General features: G+C 40.5%; 1 pseudogene; it reads right to left on the bottom strand.

The window, feature by feature from the left end:
• Nucleotides 1-7,856: 7,856 nt before the first annotated feature.
• Nucleotides 7,857-8,490, bottom strand: part of LOC110338248 — a 975-nt pseudogene continuing 341 nt past the window's right edge.

The following is an 8,490-nucleotide window of genomic DNA, read 5'->3' as shown; positions in this document are numbered from 1 at the left end:
TAAATAAATAAATAAATATTTTTAAAGAAAAGAAAACAAACAGGATTCTATGAGACAATGATAAAATATAATATAATAAAGCAAAGGCTAACACATCAGAATCGAGCAAAACAAACAAAAGGAAAAGGGCCCTAGAAAGGGCACAAGAAATAGAGACACATGAGTTCACAGGAATCTCATAAAAACATTGAATTGGAAGCTATAATAAAAGACCTATAGGGTAAGAAGGGAAAAGAAGAAGCTAAAATTTAAAAATAATGACATAAAACTTTAAAAATAAAAAAAAAACAGAAGTGCCCTTACAGCGCTCATGAGACAAGGATCAGCCAAAGATGTCACTGACTTCAAGTCTGTTGGCAATCTGGGCGTGCAGCCTACCCTAAAGAGTACTTTGTTTCTCCAGAGAGACTAGGAGAAAAGTACATATTCCTTTGTAAGTGGTTATCAATTGGTGACATCTGCTGGGCTAGGGATGAAGGCATGTGTCCACTTCTTACAGCTCTAGGAGCCCTGTGCAGTCCCTGTGCATGCCACCTCAGGCTCTGTGAGCTCATATTGTCTTGGTCCTGCTGTGTTTTAAAGACCTTGCTTCCTTAGTGTCCTTTCACTCTCGCTCTTATGCTCTTTCTTCCTCAGGGTTACCTGATCCTTGTGAGGGGGATTTGATGGAGACACCCCATTTATGGCCAACTGTCCTGAAGTCTCTAACTCTCTGCATATGTTCTGGCTGTTAGTCTCTGTCATTGATTTGTTCCCATCTGTTTTAGAATGAAGCTTCTCTGATGATGATGGCTGAGCAAGGCACTGATCTATGAACCTAGCTGAATATCATTAGGAGCCATTTTACTGCTATGTTCCTTTAGTGGAACAGTAGAATTTGAGTTTTCTCTATCTAGTCTTTGGTCACCCAGTGTCAGGAATGGATTCCAGCTCGTGGAGTGTGTCTTAAGTCAAATACTGGTTGGTTATTCCTACAAACTTGGTACCGCATTTGTACTACCTTGTCTTTCAGGCAAGACACCATTGTAGATTATAGGGTTCTTAGTTCCTTTGGTGGTTATTTTTCTCCTTTGGTACCATACAGAGCCCTTTCTAGTACGAAGAACACTGGTCTATAGGGGTGAAGACTCTAGTTAGGGCATCAGCTCTACTATTCCATGTTCAATGAGTTGTGTAGGTGTTATCTTCAACAACAGAGCCTTGCTACCAGCTTGGGGAAGGCAATCTGTAGCATTGACAACAGCTTGGGTAGTTTGAGAGTTCCCTTGGGATCTCTTTGGTGTACAACTCAATTAGATGTAACCCATTCCCAGTGTTGAGAGCCTCATTTGATGAGAAGAAATTTCCAGTTGGAGCTTGGTCTCCCCATTATCTGGTAATTTCCTTTAGATCACATTCATATATGCACATATTTTAAGAAGCGTCTACTGTGTCAGTACTCAAGTGATCCTTAACTTTAGTAGTCTCTCTTCATATTTCCTCTCTCATGCCCCTCTTCCATCCCATTCCCTGCTTGGTCCTCCTAGTCCAGTGCTCCTATCCCACCCCATCCATCTATATTTATCTATTCTGTCTCCTTGTCTTAGGAAGATCTACCACCCCAAGTCTGATTGACCATTTTTGTCTCTTCTTTTGTTCTGCAGATGATTGTTCTGTTCTTGGTTGAATCACTGTGGTTTTTTTTCCAGCTGTTATTTCTGTTGTGTCTACACATGTTCTAGACACAACAGTCATCAGATGAGTAGCTGGTCCAAATTCCCTCCCATTCTGTAAACAGCTTTTTCACTTATTTATTTTGCTGTGCAGTCTCTTTTAAAAAAAAGTTAAAAGATCTATTTATTTTATGTATGAGTGCTCTATCTGCATGAACAGCTGCATGTCAAAGTCAGAATTCATTATAGATGGTTGGAAATCACACTGTGTGATTGCTGACAATTGAACTCAGGACTTCTGGAAGGTCAGCTGGTACTCTTAAATATGGAGCCATCTCTCCAGCCCAGCTCTGTAGTCTCTTTAATTTGATATGATTTGATTTCATACTTTCCATCCCTTCCCCTTCTTCTCCTTCCCTGCCCTCTCTTTCTCTCATTTCCTAACAGAGCCTTTACATTTATCCCAGACCACTTTTGACTCCCTGCCTCCTCCTAAGCCTCCACACTGCTGCACTTAGAGGTCCCGAGGTGGGACTTTCATACATGTACACATGAGGAAGTCCTTTCATACATGTACATGTGAGAAATCCCTCTCATACATGTACATGTGAGAAAGCCCTCTCATACATGTACATGTGAGAAAGCCCTCTCATACATGTACATGTGAGAAAGCCCTCTCATACATGTACATGTGAGAAAGCCCTTTCATACATGTACATGTGGGAAACGCTTTTATACATGTACATGTGAGAAAGACATTTTGTTGTTCTTACTTATATCGTCTCTACTGGACTCTTCCACTGAAGCTATTCTGAACAAAACATTAAATTTTGAGTAGAAATTACCAAGTATAGATTCTTCTCACTATTTCCATCTTACCATTCATAGATTTCACTTTGAGGTGTTTAGGATGTGCAGTGGCTTCCTGGGAGATTTTCAGCAACTGCTAGGAGACTCTTATTGGTATAAGCTGGGTACACACACACACAGACACACAGACACACAGACACACAGACACACACACACACACACACACACACACACACATATATATATATATATATATATATATATATATATATATATATATATATATATATATGAGATACCACCAGATATGGAAGAAGTTTTACATCAGGTTCAGATAGTAAAAGATCTGGTAAGCTGATAAGACCAGCATAATTTGTGGCTACAGGGAATTTATGGCAGATTTGCTTGAAGTATAAATTTTACTGGGTTATTTCTTAGTTACATTCTGACAAAGTATAATGATCACTGCTAAGTGTAATGGGTTGGTCCAATGCTATTTGTATTCCGGTGCTAAATACTGGTTCCTCAAGAAGTGGGTGCCCCTGAGAAGCAGATCCTCATGTACTCATGTGATGCCATCTGAGCCTTCTCCTCAATTTAACAGGCTAGAGCCTGTGATTGGGCAGTGGAGGAAGAAAGATGGGACTGGAAGTTTGTGCGGAGGTTGCAGGTGGGAGAGAGAGAGTAAGAGGAGGAAGACGGAGTAGGAGGGAGCTGCCATAGACAAGAATTGTGTGGCCAAGAGAAACAGCAATTAACAATAAATCAGTCTAGCCCTAGATCTGCCCAATCTAGGCTTGTAGCTTATAAATGAAATGTCTGGATTGCATGTCTTTTTTATGAACTTATGAAGACTAAAAATTTCTACTACAGCCAATGACCCACGAAGTTAGACTTGTGAACCTTGGGGGGGTGGAGCAACAGGAGATTAAGAAAAATAAACAGAAGTAACACAATACAACCAAAGTGTGGATTGGGTGAGCCATATACTTATTGATGGAGATACAAAGGTATCCTGAAACCTCAGTGTGTTGAATGAACACTGTAAGAACAAGTAGGGGGGGTTAACTAGGCTACTCAGGTTGGGTCTCTGTGAGGAGGCAGCCAACTTGCTGCCACTGTGGTGGACACTTTCCTCTCACACTGACAGCACCCACTCTCACCAAGAAATGGGTTTTGGTTTCAGTGGGACTAAGGCGTTGGCCTCTGCGGCACGGCTGTGATCATGTCAACAGAGCACGCTTCCTCAAGGGTCATCTGCTCTCCACAGATCTTGATAATAAAACTTACACAGCATTTAAATTGAGTTCAGAATAGCGCGTAGATTTAAGGATTAAAACTGAAATTGACAAGGTATTTGATAACGGTCACTTGAATAGTTAAAAGATGCTTTCTCTCCCTTTGGCAAATTTAAGACTGTCTTATAGCTACCAAACTGATTGAACATGGGAGAGTCAAGCTGGTGCCAAATAGAGCCTTCGCCCCTATGTTCTCAGCTACTTTGGTACAGCAAAGGAGAAACAGAAACACCATCCCAGTTACAAAGCTTTGATCTACAATGGTGTCCTGCCTCCAAGATATGCCAATGCAGCTGGGCACAAAGGTTGTGTGTGTGACCAACCAATGTCTGGCTTCACTGAAGCCTCACTTCATGAGATGGAAGCCATCCCCAAGGTTGCATGGATGGTGAATAACTTGAGTCTACATAGCCAGAGACCTAGGGTAAAACCAAATAATACTGTTCTTCTAAAGGTAGCAATAAAATGACTCCTGTTGACGTGGTGCTGTACACAGATCAGTGCCTTGTTTAGCCATCATCAGAGAAACCTCCTCCTGAACACTCCTAAAAGGGATGTCTCCATAAAATCCTTCCCAGCGAACCCTGAGAAAGAGGGGGAGAAAGATTTTAAGAGCCTGAGTGGTGAAGGGACACGAAGACAGCAAGGCCTTCTAAACACAGCTGGGTCAAGACAATATGAACTCAGAGACTGACGTGGCAGGCACAGGGCCACGCCAGACTGTGTGCTATAGCTGGAAGAGGTAGATACATGCTCTTATCCCTAACCCAGCAGCTGTTTCCAATTGATAACCACTTGCAAATGAAAATTTAGTTTTCTCTAAGGGAGTCTCACTGGGGAAATTAACTGCTCTTAAGTGTAGGCCACACATGCCCAGCAGTAGATGGCAGTAGATGGCCACAGAAGACAAACTCAAAGCCATCTTTGGAGGTTCCTTGTCTTATAATGTCATGTAGGGCTTCTCTGCACCCGGCTTACAGGTCCTTCGTGCAAACGTTATAGCTTGTGGTTTTGCGTTTTTGTGGGATTCCTATGTGTGAGAACGGCGGGTCTCAGGATCTAGGTGCCTGTTGAGCCTTCCCCCAGTCTCTTCTTCTTTTTCTGGATTTGTACTATTCTGATTTGACTTTTATTTGGTTTATTTTATCACTTCTATTTTATTTTAATATTATCGTTCATACATCAGCTTGCTTTCTAATGAGAGATAGAAAAGTGGTGGATATGAATGGAAGGGAAGGTGGGGAGGCAGAATAGAGGGAGGGGAAGCTGTAATTAAAACATTGTATGAAAACAACCTATTTTCAATAAAAATAAAGAACAGCTTATAATTATTTTATGAACTTTCCAAATTTGATTATTATTTCATTAAATATGCTCAGCTTACCTGTATTAAGATTATCAATGGGATTCAATTATAAAAGAACAACGTAGGCCAGGCGTGGTGGCACATGCCTTTAATCCTAGCACTTGAGAGGTAGAGGCAGGCAGATTTCTGAGTTCAAGGCCAGCCTGCTCTACAAAGTGAGTTCCAGGACAGCCAGGGCTATACAGAGAAACCCTGTCTCAAAAAACCAAAAAAAAAAAAAAAGAACAACATGAATTCCTACACTTTTTAAATTACCCATTCCTTCTGTTGCTTTCTGCAATATTGTTTCATATAATTTTTTTCCTGATCACTTTTTATCGAGGTTGAAACTTTCCCTATACCATTTTTATATACTTTAAGGCACTGGGCAGATATGATCTTCCCCAGAGACAAAACCACTTGCTTCTGGCACATCACTAAGAGACCCAGCAGTATCTCCCCACTGTCCTCTCCACTATAAACCCTGAGGCACTTTGAATGAATGGCCTGCCCTCACATTCGGGAAATACTGTGGTCCATGGTTTTACGAGAAACACTGGCTGTGGGCATGAGGTGTGGGCTCCTCTTTCGGGTTGGGACATTAAAAAAAAATCTAAGATTTTCTCACTGCCTGATGAGACTGGCAAAGCCATGCAGGACTCTTCCTGCTCTCAAGTATTCCTTCTGGAACTGGACAATATCTGGTGAAAAGAAAAAGTCACTCTAAAATTTAAACTCGCCTCTTCTGTTTTCCCTCAGTGAACCGTGAATAATTAATTTCTTACTGCTTTTGAACCTCTCTGATGTATTCTGTTTGTTGGTTTACTGAGTTTGTTTAAAATGCTTTCCTCAGATTTTCTTAATGCCCTCACTTGAAATATTGGCATGCATAATGCGTTCTACCATCAATAGAACAAGATGCCCAGGGGTGGAACTTTTAACAAGCATAGAAAGGAAATTATGTAAAGTGTTATCTGTAACATAACCTAAAGTGGTTAAGCGCTTCCATATCTCATTGAAACTAAATAATTTTAAGTGTGAAAGAGAGGTATTTAATCTGCTCCAGGGTCATGAAAAGACTGATCAGGGTGTGGGGACACCTTAATGGTAAGAAGTAAATTTAAATAAATCGATTCTCAGCCATCACATCTCAAAATAATGATAGTTTAAGTCCCCAATTTTGAATTACAATATCTACATTTCCTCTGATTTCATTATTATTAACTAGTACTTCTCAAACAATATTCAAGTGTTGCAATAATATTGGATAATATTAGACCCTACTGTCAACTTGGCTCTAAAGAGGATGGTTCTGTAATTCTTCCTCAAAGTATGTGCTGATAAGCTACCTCATCATACATAGAAGAAATGAGTTGGGGGTAGGAACTAAAAGATTAATGTTCCTCCCTACAAAACATCCTCAGTTTTTAATTGAGAAATAGTAACTGCACATATTCATAGATACAATGTTTCATTAATAAATTTTAGGTTAACATACAAAGTTACTCATTTTATTATTGTATTACATGGCTTTTCACAACCACTAAACTTTAATTTATCCCTCTTCTACACTGCCTTCCATTGTTTCTTGCTAACACTCCTCCTTCTCCCAAGAGACCCACCTATTCAGCTTCCACACCACACCTGAACCTTTACATTATTTGCCTCTTATTTTCTCTTCCTTGGTTCTTCCTTTTAGTGTAGGATTTTTCCACTCTCGGGGCAGTGCTTGTCATAAAATCTAAAATACCAGTCCTATGACACTGTGCCTGCTCCCCCTGTGCTCCATCCCTTGATGGACACAGGGGGATTCCACACTGAATCATATCCTGAGAGATGAGAATATGAATGGGAAGATGGAGGAGTCGTCATAGGAGAACATTTAGAATACTGGCCCTCTACTGTGCCATCAAGGGTGGATGTGTCTGTAATGGCTGCTTCCAGATTCATACAATGATGGAGTTCTATCTCTTATCACTCCACTTTTTAAAGGGGCAAAGGAGTCAAACGGGCAACTGAGGACACATCTAAATCCAATGTGTCTGCTAACCCTGTAAGAAGAGGTAAGGACACAGACAAGGAGCAAGAGACTTCTGCAAGCTGAGAATAGACTCCCTCAGAAGCAATCAGCTCTGCCAAGGCTTGACCCTGAGGTTTTCAGGGCTCAGCTTTGAGAAGTTGCATTGTTGTGTGACAGTGAAGCCCCAGCTGGTTTATGGTATGTTGTTCTGAACTAGAGAAACCTAATACTGCACTGGACAAAGAAAAGGAAGAAAGATCGTTTCCTTAGAGATTTCACACCCACAAATGAGATCTAAAATGCAATGCACTGGGGTTGGAGAGATGGCTCAGTAGTTAAGACCACTAACTGCTCTTCCAGAAGTTCTGAGATCAATTCCCACCTCACAACAATCTCTAATGGGATATGATGACCTCTTCTAGTATGTCTGAAGAAAACAACAGTATACTCACATACAATAAATAAATAAATCTTTTAAAAAAATTCAGTGCACTGAAACAATGCAAGTGCATGTAAAAAGACATTGGTGACATAAAAGCCATGTTTGTCATGTAGTAAAATAATAATGTCAATGACAGTTTAATGTTTTAACTTTGACATGACATTCCTCCTGACTAATTTTTTTAATGCTGTATTTTTCTAGCGTCAAAAAGGTCATCTCTTAGATTTAGTTCTGTCACCATTTCCAAATTTTATGCACTTAAGGAATTTTCTGAATTTGGTATTAATGATTACTCTGAAAACAAATTTGTATTTGATGAATGTCCATTTAGAATCTCCCCACTTAAAATAAGCTTTATGGCTTTCCTAAACCAAGGAAAAAAGAAAGCATAAATCAAAGGGTTCATGGCTGAGTTATAATAGGCACTCCAGCAACAGATTTCATAGACATAGGCAGGAGTGATGAAGCCCATGAAAGCATCAACCAATGCGTCAACTGTGTATGGGAGCCACGAGACCATAAATGCCACCACAGTGACCCCCAAGGTTTTTGCAGCCTTCCTCTCTCTCTTGGCCACTCTGGCTTTGTGACTCTCTGAGGATGATTCACCTCTGTTGCCACTTACAGAAGTTTCGATTTTTACAGCTTGCTGTTTGGCTACCAAAAATATTTTGCTGTAAAGAATGGTCATAACAAGGGTAGGTATGAAGAATAGAAGAAAGCTTATCACAACAAAGTCTTGATTGACAACGATTTGGCAGCCCCCTACACAATTAAGAGCACTTACTAAGCTTTCAATCCCCTTAGCACTGATGCCTGTGTAGAACACTGCACTGCTGTACACCAGGGGCAGAATCCAGGAGATGCTGATGCAAATTCCAGACACAGACACTGTGAACTTGGTGGGATAGACCAGAGGGTCC

Source organism: Mus pahari, chromosome 21 (genome assembly GCF_900095145.1).
Source record: "Mus pahari chromosome 21, PAHARI_EIJ_v1.1, whole genome shotgun sequence".
Taxonomy (NCBI): domain Eukaryota; kingdom Metazoa; phylum Chordata; class Mammalia; order Rodentia; family Muridae; genus Mus; species Mus pahari.
The sequence above is the reverse complement of the archived record's forward strand: the minus strand, read 5'-3'. Positions and strand labels throughout refer to the sequence as shown.